General features: G+C 40.9%; 1 pseudogene; it reads right to left on the bottom strand.

The window, feature by feature from the left end:
- Positions 1-12533: 12533 nt before the first annotated feature.
- Positions 12534-12785, bottom strand: LOC147372078 (anaphase-promoting complex subunit 11 pseudogene; annotated as a pseudogene).
- Between the last annotated feature and the right edge of the window lie 457 nt (positions 12786-13242).

The raw sequence follows: 13242 nt of genomic DNA on the forward strand, positions 1-13242 counted from the left end.
ATTGGTGGTTCAAGAAGTTTTGCAAAGGAGACGAGAGCCTCAAAGATGAGGAGTGCAGTGGCTGGCCATCAGAAGTTGACAACGACCAAATGAAAGGATCATCGAAGGTGATCTTCTTACAACTACATGAGAAATTGCCAAAAAATGCAATATGGATCATTCTAAGGTCATTTGGCATTTGAAGCAAGTTGGAAAGGTGAAAAAGCTCGATAAGTGGGTGCCTCATGAGCTGACCACAAATCAAAAAAGAAAATTCATTTTGAAGTGTTGTCTTCTCTTATTCTGCATAACAGCAGCTAACCATTTCTCGATTGGATTATGACATGCAGCAAAAAGTGGATTTTATATAACAACCGGGGACAACTAGCTCAGTGGTTGAATTGAGAAGAAGCTCCAAAGCACTTCCCAAAGCTCAGCTTTCACCAAAAGAAGGTAATGGTCACTGTTTGGTGGTCTGCTGCTGGTCTGATCCACTAGAGCTTTCTGAATCCTGGTGAAACCATTATACCTGAGAAGCATGCTTAGCAAATTGATGAGATGTACTGATAACTACCGGAGAAGGCAATGGCACCCCACTCCAGTACTTTTGCCTAGAAAATCCCATGGATGGAGGAGCCTGGTAGGCTCCAGTCCATGGGGTCGCTAGAGTTGGAAACGACTGAGCGACTTCACTTTCATTTTTCACTTTCCTGCATTGGAGAAGGAAATGGCAACCCACTCCAGTGTTCTTGCCTGGAGAATCCGAGGGACGGGGAAGCCTAGTGGGCTGCCGTCTGTGGGGTCGCACAGAGTCGGACACGACTGAAGTGACTTAGCTTAGCATTGATAACTACAGAGCCTACAGCTGGCACTGGTCAACAGAAAAGGCCCAGTTCTTCTCCAAAACAATGCCGACTGCATGTCACACAAACAATGCTTCAAAATTTGAACAAATTGGGCTACGAAGTTTCACCTCATCTATTATATTCAACTGACCTCTCACCAACCAACTACCATTTCTTCACGCATCTCCATAATTTTTACAGGGAAAACATTTCTACGACCAGCAACATGCAGAAAATGCTTTTCAAGAGTTCATCGAATCTTGAAGCATGGATTTTTACACTATAGGAATAAAAAACTTATTTTTCATTGACAAAAATGTGTTGATTGTAATGATTCCTATTTTGATTAATAAAGATGTGTCGGAGCCTAGTTATAATGATTTAAAACTCATGGTCTGAAACTGCAACTACTTTTGCACCAGTCATGTAAATCACTAAGTACTAGTCAAATGTGCAGTGGTAGAGGTATCAGTAATGAGCTGAGGGAGAGCTAAGAAAGAAGCTATTCTGACTATGGAAGATGGGGAGGCTAAATGATGGAGTTAGATGTTAAATAAGATCATGACTAGCATCTCAAGAAAGGTAGGGGGAGCAAGTAAGTACAAACGCATGGCATCATGAAAAGTACGTGGTAAATTTGCTTTCAATTTTGTGATTTCAATAATTACCTGTGTTAATAATTCCTAATCTTTCTCTAACCAGACCATCTATAAAATAAGCGTATCCAGTATCTCCAAACACTGAAAGCAGCCTGAGGCTATTGGATTTCACAGCAGTCATATAATTTTTATCCTTATCTAGGTGAGTGTCTTAGTCACTACTTGTCTGAGCAACTGCAAAAACACACTAACTAGTCTCAAACTTAGATCTCTCTCCACCACCCACTTCCCCAATCAGTCCCACACACTTTGTTCTTCAGAAAGATTTACTTCCCCTAAGCCCAACATTGATGGTGTCATTTCATCAGACAACAACCTTTGGTTATTTCCCTTTCATCTACCCAATGGAGACCAAGCTCCTTCATCAAATAATCAAGCCAGTTGCTATGGTCCAAATGTTCATGTCACCCCAAATTCATATGTTGAAATCCTAACCCCCAAAGGGTATTAGGAGGTGAGAGCTTTGGGAGGTGAATAGGTTATGAGGGTGGAGTTCTCATGAATGGGACTAGTTCAGTTCAGTTTAGTCGCTCAGTTGTGTCCAGCTCTTTGCGACCCCATGGACTGCAGCACACCAGGCCTCCCTGTCCATCACCAACTCCTGGAGTTTACTCAAACCCATGTCCATTGGGTTGGTGATGCCATCCAACCATCTCATCCTCTGTCATCCCCTTCTCCCCTTGCCTTCAATCTTTCCCACCATCAGGGTCTTTTCAAATAAGTCAGCTCTATGCATCAGGTGACCAAAGTATTGGAGTTTCAGCTTCAACATCAGTCCTTCCAAAGAACGTTCAGGACTTATTTCCTTTAAGATGGACTGGTTTGATCTCCTTGCAGTCCAAGGGACTCTCAAGAGTCTTCTCCAACACCACAGTTCTAAAGCATCAATTCTTCAGTGCTCAGCTTTTTTATGGTCCAACTCTCACATCCATACATGACTACTGGAAAAACCATAGCTTTGACTAGACGGACTTTTGTCGGCAAAGTATTATCTCTACATTTTAATATGCCATCTAGGTTGGTCATAACTTTTCTTCCAAGGAGCAAGCATCTTTTAATTTCATGGCTGCAATCACCATCTGCAGTGATTTTGGAGCTCCCCAAAATAAAGTCTGTCACTGTTTCCATTGTTTCCCCATCTATTTGCCATGGAGCGATGGGACCAGATGCTGTGATCTTATTTTTTGAATGCTGAGTTTTAAGTCAGTTTTTTCACCCTCCACTTTCACTTTCATCAAGAGGCTCTTTAGTTCCTCTTCACTTTCTGCCATAAGGGTGGTATCATTTACATATCTGAGATTATTGATATTTCTCCTGGCAATCTTGATTCCAGCTTGTGCTTCATCTAGCCTGGCATTTCGCATGATGTACTCTGCATATAAGTTAAATAAGCAGGGTGAAAATATACAGCCTTTACACACTCCTTTTCCAACTTGGAAAAAATCTGTTGTTCCCTGGCCAGTTCTAACTGTTGCTTCCTGACCTGCATACAGATTTCTCAGGAGGTAGGTCAGGTGGTCTGGTATTCCCATCTCTTTCAGAATTTTCCACAGTTTATTATGATCCACACAGTCAAAGGCTTTGGCATAGTCAATAAAGCAGAAATAGATGTTTTTCTGGAACTCTCTTGCTTTTTCCATGATCCAGCGGATGTTGACAATTTGATCTCTGGTTCCTCTGCCTTTTCTAAAACCAGCTTGAACATCAGGAAGTTCATGGTTCACGTATTGCTGAAGCCTGGCTTGGAGAATTTTGAGCATTACTTTACTAGCGTGTGAGATGAGTGCAATTGTGCAGTAGTTTGGGCATTCTTTGGCATTGCCTTTCTTAGGGATTGGAATGAAAACTAACCTTTTCCAGTCCTGTGGCCACTGCTGAGTTTTCCAAATTTGCTGGCATGTTGAGTGCAACACTTTCACACCATCATCTTCCAGGATTTGAAATAGCTCTACTGGAATTCCATCACCTCCAGTAACTCTGTTCATAGTGATGCTTTCTAAGGCCCACTTGACTTCACATTCCAGGATGTCTGGTTCTAGGTCAGTGAACACACCATCGTAATTATCTGGGTTGTGAAGATCTTTTTTGTACAGTTCTTCTGTGTATTCTTGCCACCTCTTCTTAATATCTTCTGTTTCTGTTAGGTCCATACCATTTCTGTCCTTTATCGAGCCCATCTTTGCCTGAAATGTTCCCTTGGTATCTCTAATTTTCTTGAAGAGAGCTCTAGTCTTTCCCATTCTGTTGTTTTCCTCTATTTCTTTGCATTGATTGCTGAGGAAGGCTTTCTTATCTGCCTTGCTGTTCTTTGGAACTCTGCATTCAGATGCTTATATCTTTCCTTTTCTCCTTTGCTTTTTGCTTCTCTTCTTTTCACAGCTATTTGTAAGGCCTCCCCAGACAGCCATTTTGCTTTTTTGCATTTCTTTTCCATGGGGATGGTCTTGATCCCTGTCTCCTGTACAATGTCATGAACCTCAGTCCATACTCCTGTACAATGTCATGAACCTCAGTCCATAGTTCATCAGGCACTCTATCTATCAGATCTAGGCCCTTAAATCTATTTCTCACTTCCACTGTATAATCATAAGGGATTTGATTTAGGTCATACCTGAATGGTCTCCAAGTAAGATAGGTGTTGCAAGAGCGCATCAGAGGGCAGACACACTGAAACCATACTCACAGAAAACTCGTCAATCTAATCACACTAGGACCATAGCCTTGTCTAACTCAATGAAACTAAGCCATGCCCGTGGGGCAACCCAAGATGGGCGGGTCATGGTGGAGAGATCTGACAGAATGCGGTCCACTGGAAAAGGGAATGGCAAACCACTTCAGTATTCTTGCCTTGAGAACTCCATGAACAGTATGAAAAGGCAAAATGATAGGATACTGAAAGAGGAACTTCCCAGGTCAGTAGGGGCCCAATATGCTACTGGAGATCAGTGGAGAAATAACTCCAGAAAGAATGAAGGGATGGAGCCAAAACAAAAACAATACCCAGCTGTGGATGTGACTGGTGATAGAAGCAAGGTCTGATGCTATAAAGAGCAATATTGCATAGGAACCTGGAATGTCAGGTCCATGAATCAAGGCAAATTGGAAGTGGTCAAACAAGAGATGGGAAGAGTGAATGTCGACATTCTAGGAATCAGCGAACTAAAATGGACTGGAATGGGTGAATTTAATTCAGATGACCATTACATCTACTACTGCGGGCAGGAATCCCTCAGAAGAAATGGAGTAGCCATCATGGTCAACAAAAGAGTCTGAAATGCAGTACTTGGATGCAGTCTCAAAAACAACAGAATGATCTCTGTTCGTTTCCAAGGCAAACCATTCAATATCACAGTAATCCAAGTCTATGCCCCAACCAGTAATGCTGAAGAAGCTGAAGTTGAACGGTTCTATGAAGACCTACAAGACCTTTTAGAACTAACACCCAAAAAAGATGTCCTTTTCATTATAGGGGACTGGAATGCAAAAGTAGGAATTCAAGAAACACCTGGAGTAACAGGCAAATTTGGCCTTGGAATACGGAATGAAGCAGGGCAAAGACTAATAGAGTTTTGCCAAGAAAATGCACTGGTCATAGCAAACACCCTTTTCCAACAACACAAGAGAAGACTCTACACATGAACATCACCAGGTGATCAACATCGAAATCAGATTGATTATATTCTTTGCAGCCAAAGACGGAGAAGCTCTAAACAGTCAACAAAAACAAGACCAGGAGCTGACTGTGGCTCAGATCATGAACTCCTTATTATCAAATTCAGACTTAAATTGAAGAAAGTAGGGAAAACCACTAGACCATTCAGGTATGACCTAAATCAAATCCCTTACGATTATACAGTGGAAGTGAGAAATAGATTTAAGGGCCTAGATCTGATATGTAGAGTGTCTGATGAACTATGGATGGAGGTTCGTGACATTGTACAGGAGACAGGGATCAAGACCATCCCCATGGAAAAGAAATGCAAAAAAGCAAAATGGCTGTCTGGGGAGGCCTTACAAACAGCTGTGAAAAGAAGAGAAGCAAAAAGCAAAGGAGAAAAGGAAAGATATAAGCATCTGAATGCAGAGTTCCAAAGAACAGCAAGGCAGATAAGAAAGCCTTCCTCAGCGATCAATGCAAAGAAATAGAGGAAAACAACAGAATGGGAAAGACTAGAGCTCTCTTCAAGAAAATTAGAGATACCAAGGGAACATTTCATGCAAAGATGGGCTCAATAAAGGACAGAAATGGTATGGACCTAACAGAAGCAGAAGATATTAAGAAGAGATGGCAAGAATACACAGAAGAACTATATAAACAAGATCTTCATGACCCAGATAATCATGATGGTGTGTTCACTGACCTAGAGCCAGACATCCTGGAATGTGAAGTCAAGTGGGCCTTAGAAAGCATCACTATGAACAAAGCTAGTGGAGGTGATGGAATTCCAGTTGAGCTATTTCAAATCCTGAAAGATGATGGTGTGAAAGTGTTGCACTCAACATGCCAGCAAATTTGGAAAACTCAGCAGTGGCCACAGGACTGGAAAAGGTTAGTTTTCATTCCAATCCCTAAGAAAGGCAATGCCAAAGAATGCCCAAACTACTGCACAATTGCACTCATCTCACACGCTAGTAAAGTAATGCTCAAAATTCTCCAAGCCAGGCTTCAGCAATACGTGAACCATGAACTTCCTGATGTTCAAGCTGGTTTTAGAAAAGGCAGAGGAACCAGAGACCAAATTGTCAACATCCGCTGGATCATGGAAAAAGCAAGAGAGTTCCAGAAAAACATCTATTTCTGCTTTATTGACTATGCCAAAGCCTTTGACTGTGTGGATCATAATAAACTGTGGAAAATTCTGAAAGAGATGGGAATACCAGACCACCTGATCTGCCTCTTGAGAAACCTCTATGCAGGTCAGGAAGCAACAGTTAGAACTGGACATGGAACAACAGACTGGTTCCAAATAGGAAAAGGAGTACGTCAAGGCTGCATATTGTCACCCTGCTTATTTAACTTATATGCAGAGTACATCATGAGAAAAGCTGGGCTGGAAGAAGCACAAGCTGGAATCAAGATTGCCGGGAGAAATAGCAATAACCTCAGATATGCAGATGACACCACCCTTATGGCAGAAAGTGAAGAGGAACTAAAAAGCCTCTTGATGAAAGTGAAAGAGGAGAGTGAAAAAGTTGGCTTAAAGCTCAACACTCAGAAAACGAAGATCATGGCATCCGGTCCCATCACTTCATGGGAAATAGATGGGGAAACAGTGGAAACAATGTCAGACTTTATTTTTCTGGGCTCCAAAATCACTACAGATGGTGACTGCAGCCATGAAATTAAAAGATGCTTACTCCTTGAAAGGAAAGTTATGACCAACCTAGATAGCATATTCAAAAGCAGAGACATTACTTTGCCAACAAAGGTCCGTCTAGTCAAGGCTATGGTTTTTCCTGTGGTCATGTATGGATGTGAGAGTTGGACTGTGAAGAAGGCTGAGCGCCAAAGAATTGATGCTTTTGAACTGTGGTATTGGAGAAGACTCTTGAGAGTCCCTTGGACTGCAAGGAGATCCAACCAGTCCACTCTGAAGGAGATCAGCCCTGGGATTTCTTTGGAGGGAATGATGCTGAAGCTGAAAGTCCGGTACTTTGGCCACCTCATGCAAAGAGTTGACTCACTGGAAAAGACTCTGATGCTGGGAGGGATTGGGGGCAGGAGGAGAAGGGGACGACAGAGGATGAGATGTCTGGATGGCATCACTGACTCGATGGACGTGGGTCTGAGTGAACTCCGGGAGTTGGTGATGGACAGGGAGGCCTGGCCTGCTGCGATTCATGGGGTCTCGAAGAGTTGGACACGACTGAGTGACTGAATTGAACTGAACTGAACTGAATGGTCTAGTGGTTTTCCCTACTTTCTTCAATTTAAGTCTGAATTTGATAATAAGGAGTTCATAATCTGAGCCACAGTCAGCTCCTGGTCTTGTTTTTGTTGACTGTATAGAGCTTCTCCGTCTTTGGCTGCAAAGAATATAATCAATCTGATTTCGATGTTGATCATCTGGTGATGTTCATGTGTAGAGTCTTCTCTTGTGTTGTTGGAAAAGGGTGTTTGCTATGACCAGTGCATTTTCTTGGCAAAACTCTATTAGTCTTTGCCCTGCTTCATTCCGTATTCCAAGGCCAAATTTGCCTGTTACTCCAGGTGTTTCTTGAATTCCTACTTTTGCATTCCAGTCCCCTATAATGAAAAGGACATCTTTTTTGGGTGTTAGTTCTAAAAGGTCTTGTAGGTCTTCATAAAGCCGTTCAACTTCAGCTTCTTCAGCATTACTGGTTGGGGCATAGACTTGGATTACTGTGATATTGAATGGTTTGCCTTGGAAACGAACAGAGATCATTCTGTTGTTTTTGAGACTGCATCCAAGTACTGCATTTCAGACTCTTTTGTTGACCATGATGGCTACTCCATTTCTTCTAAGGGATTATTGTCTGATTTTTCTGTTGACTATAGGTCACATTTTCTTTTTTAATTTAATTAATTTAAATTATTTGGTGGCTGGAAGAAGCAAGTCTAGTAATTTTTTATTAGAGGCTAGACATTGTAAATGTTACATTGTTCAGTTTCTGGATTTTATTTCTCTCTTTTAAAGAGTATTGGACTTTGTTTTGGCAGGCAGCTAATTTACTTGACTATCAGCTTGATACTTTTGAGGCATGTATTTAAACTATGTTAGGATAGGTCTGCTGCTGCTGCTGCTAAGTTGCTTCAGTCGTGCCCAACTCTGTGTGACCCCATAGACAGTAGCTGACCAGGCTTCCCCATCCCTGGGATTTTCCAGGCAAGAACACTGGAGTGGGTTGCCATTTCCTTCTCCAATGCGTGAAAGTGAAAAGTGAAAGTAAAGTCTCTCAGTCGTGTCCGACTCTAGCCATCCCATGGACTGCAGCCTACCAGGCTCCTCCGTCCATGGGATTTACCGGGCAAAAGTACTGGAGTGGGGTGCCATAGGATAGGTCTAGTTCTATTCTTAGGTTTATAGAGTCCTACTTCTAAGGCATAGCTTTTTTGAGATCTCTACTGAATGCTCTGAGTATTCAACAAGGTCTGTTCAGTCTGACTGTTGGAACCCAAATTTTCCCATCCCTGTGTAGGTGCCAGTAATTTTTCACTTTGTAATTTTTCAGCAGTTGTTTTTCACCTGGTAGTTGACTTTTGGCCATTTTCATGTTTTCTCCCCTTGCACTTCCCTGGATGGGCAGTCTATTTATTAGTCAAAGACTCACAGGACCACTATGAAAATTTGTGGAGCTCCTTTTCTGCATAGCTCTCTTCTCTCTAGTATGTTCTTCCACAAGATCATATCTGCTCAGCCTTCCCCAGATCTAATCTCTGTCCCTTCATCTTAGCAAAATCACTGTACTGTGCTTGGATTTGCTGTCCCTGTAATATTGTTTGGGGAATATCTCTTGTCAGATAGTTGGGAGAATTGAAGGCTAACATAATTTGTTTTCTTTCCTCTTCTCTCAGGGATCGTTGTCTTGTGTTGCCTTTGTCCAATATCTGAAAACAGTTGTTTCATCTATTCTGTAGTTTTCTAGCTTTTTAAATTGAATGGTGGGAGAGCTAGTCTGTCAGATTACTTTTTCATGTCAGAAATAAACAGAAAATTTATTTTCCCTCATTATAGAATTATAGTTGGATTTTTTTTTTTTTTCTTCAAAGATGTAATTCTTTAAAGACATTGTCTTCTGTCTTGCACTGCTATCTTTGTTTTTCCAAATGTAATGTGTCTTTATCAGGAATGAAAAGTAAGACAACAGTAGGATATATTTTACTACTATGTTGCTAATATAAAAGAGTATAGTGTGCATAAGTATCAGAGAAATGGGTGCATATATACTTCTGGTAGTGCACATTGTCAAAGCTTTCTAGTAGGGACAATTTATCAAAAAGATTAGAGGCCTTTAGCCCCAAATCAAGAAAAACCCAAGTTTCCATCAGCAGATGAATGAATAAAGAAAATGTGGTATATACATATAATATAATGTTAGCCATGAAATCAATAAAATTCTGCTACATGCTACAAGATGATTGAACCTTGGAAACATGCAAGTGAAAGAAGTCAGACACAAAAAGGACAAACATATAATTCCACTTAAATGAGGTACCTAGAATAGGCAAGTTCATAGAGATGGCCGGTAGAGTAGAGAGTAGAAGCTGGGAGAAGTGGAGTGGGGAATTATTGCTACAATGGGTAAAGAGTTTCTACTTGAGATAATATAGTTCTGGAAATAGACAGTGGTGATAGTTACACAATGTTGTGAACGTACTTAATGCCATTTTATTTTTAGTTAAAAAATGTTTAAACTATGTATATTTTATCACAATTTTTAAAAAGGTTAATGAGAGGCCTACAAAAGGTTTTTTTTTTTTTGAGAAAGCAATTATTCTTGCAAGACAGTATCCTAAGGAAAATACAAGGAAGTATGTAAAGACTTAATCACAAGAATGTTTTGTTAAGAATATTTTTACAAAAACAAAATGAGACAAAATAAAAGCAAATACAATTTATTTTTTTTTTGGCAGCAGTACCTGACTTGTGGGATCTTAGTTCCTTGATTAAGGATTGACCCTAGGCCCCAGTAGTGAAAGCATGAAGTTCTAACCACTGAATCACCAGGTAATTCCCTAGAATACAATTTTATTATCCTAGAACAAGCCATTGATGAAATATACTATGATGGACAATAAACTGCCATGCTGCTGCTGCTGCTGCTAAGTTGCTTCAGTCGTGTCCGACTCTGTGCAACCCCATAGATGGCAGCCCACTAGGCTCCCCCATCCCCAGGATTCTCCAAGCAAGAACACTGGAGTGGGTTGCCATTTCCTTCTCCAATGCATGAAAGTGAAAAGTGAAAGTTAAGTCGCTCAGTCGTGTCTGACTCTTCGAGACCCCTCGGACTGCAGCCTACCAGGCTCCTCCATCCATGGGATTTTCCAGGCAAGAGTACTGGAGTGGGGTGCCATTGCCTTCTCCGATAAACTGCCATAGAGACATTTAAAAAAAGAAGTAAGTTCTTTTTAAGAAGAATACTGAATTACATGGAAAGACTAAGAAGAAATACTGTAAATGTTAGCGGTGGTTACTTCTGGATACTGGGATTATAAATGGAAATTTTTCTTTTATGTACTTTTTCTGTTTTAAATTTATTACAATAAATATGAATTTTAATGTACTAAAGAAATGAAGTTTATTTTTAAATGTTTTATCCATCCTTCAGAGATCAGCTGAAAAGCTGTTCATCTGTGAACTGTTCTCAGAATCTTCCAACTGAATATGACTCTTTCCTTCTCCAAATTCTATAACCCCTTATATGTCTCTCATGGTACTTATCACATATGCGATGTATTAAAGTTATTTCTTAATATGAATCTGATTTGCCTCTCTTGCTGAGCATATGTGGGACTGACTACCTTATCAGGCACTACCTAAATCAGGGATATTGACTATTTCCACGCCACTTGATTAACAATCTTTTCTTAAAAAAAAAATGTTTTTATTTATTTGGATGCACCGGGTCTCGGTGGTTGCACACAGGGCCTTTGATCTTCATTGTGGCATGTGCGATCTTCGGTTGTGGCATGCAGATTCTTAGTTGCGGCATGTGGGTCTAGTTCCCTGACCAGAGATCGAACTTAGGCCCTCTGCATTGGGAACGTGGAGTCTTAGCCATAGGACTACCAGGGAAGTCCCTTGATTAACAATCTGTATGACTCAGATTAGCACCCTAACAGGAGCTAGTCTGATCTAGACACCAAAACTGATCTAGAGAAAGGACTGGGTCATCCTGAATTCAGGTTATTTCTAAGGTTAATGATATTTGAATGACTTATTTAACTTAGGATTTATAAACAAAGGAAATTATTGGGAAGAACAGCACTATGTAAACTACTTATATATTCATCAAGCAGTTAACATAGACAGACATAGAATTAATTACAAGTGTATTTTTGTTTAATGCCAATCCTCTGCTTAGAATTCCTCTTCTTGGATGGCAAGCTTGTTTTAACTGGATTGTTAAAAAACAATATTTTATCTAGCAATAATGTCCCAGATAATAATATGCTAAAACAGTCAAATACAAACACAAATTCAGTGAATTATAGTTCCTAATGCACAATGTAAGGTATAGAGTTTTCTGCTCCATTTGTTTCTGCCCTTGGTATAAACATTTTTGCACTTTGTACATATTTATTCCTACTAGATTTGGAGCTCCTTATGGCAGTAGAAATAAGGCTAGTCTTATTCATATATGAATTCCTGGTTCTTGTTACCTAGTATATAATGAAACATAATACAGATGTTTGTTGAACTAAAAACCCTAGCCACTAGCGTTCAGAGTCAGAAGACCTGGGTTCAAATCTCAGTTCCACTTGCCAAGGGCAAAACTCTTAGCTGATCTGAATTTTACTTTCCTCCACTATAAAAATCAGATTTTTTTTTTTGGCCAGGCTCAGGTGGTTTAATGAGTTTTATTTTTTGGATAAAAGTGTCAGTTTTGCAATGGAAAAAAACAAATGTCAGACTTTCCTGGTGGCACCCTGGCTAGTAATCGGCTTGCGCATGTTTGATCCCTGGTCTGAGAAGTTTCTACATGCCACAAAGCAATTATGCCTGTGTGCTACATCTATTGAGCCCTCCCTCTAGAGTCTGGAAGCCACAACTGCTGAAGCCCAAGGACTCTAGAGCCTGTGTTTTACAACAAGAGAATCCACCTCAATGAGAACCCAGAGCACCACAACTAGAGAGGAGGCCCCCCTCACCCCAGACCACAGCAAGTAGAGAAAGCTGGCCGCAGCAACAAACATCCAGTGTAACCAAAATCAATCAATAAAACACCAGAACAAACGCATCTCCGGTCCTTGTTTCAACCCTGTCATAGCCCAAAGGGTACTGGCCAGTGGAGACCATGGCTACTCAGAGCCACTGTGGGGTGGGGCTGTTTCAGAGCGAAGAGGGAGCCTTGGGCCACACTAGCCTCATTCTTTGAACTTCCTATTCTGGAGGCACACAGGGCTCTGCTGTACCTGCTGTGCTTTGAGCCTCTTGAGGATGTTATGCATGTGGAACCAGTAGAAGCACTGGCCCCATAGCAGCAGGCAGTCGTCACTCAGCATCTTGATGTCCAGGCAGCTGCCACTGAAGGCCATATGGAAGATGCTGTAGTTCTCATGGTTGGCCACCCAGAGCCAAGTGACCATGCTGTTTCAGCACTTGACCTTCACCTTCATGGCACAGGGAGCCTGCCTTCTGTTGGCAGCGCCTAGACTGTAACATTGTATGAGAATTAAATGAGAGAATGAATATGAAAGCTTTTTAAACTGTCTGTCCCATGATAAATTTGTTATTAATGAAGTCTTAAAGTAGAGAAATGATTGTAAGATCATGGAATAACCAGGAGAGACCAGATATATGACTCCCAAAAGCCTCCACAAGATGGTATTAATTCTCTTGGTATGTTTCCCATAGGCAGGATCTTACAAATATCCTGCAAGTTCAAACAGCTGGTTTTGTCACTGCAGAGAGGAAATCTTGGGGTCAGACTCATATTAGTCAAGCTCACAAGACATGTAAAAACCAGAACATATAAACTATAGTGTCAATTCACCAATTTACACCTATTCCATCTCCCATGAGAAACAGAAAGTTTAAGTCAGCACAATCAGCACTTCCCACAAACATTGCTCC

Source organism: Bos grunniens, chromosome 5 (assembly GCF_055505025.1).
Source record: "Bos grunniens cultivar Pamir isolate PY7600 chromosome 5, Bosgru_T2T1.0, whole genome shotgun sequence".
Classification (NCBI taxonomy): Eukaryota; Metazoa; Chordata; class Mammalia; order Artiodactyla; family Bovidae; genus Bos; species Bos grunniens.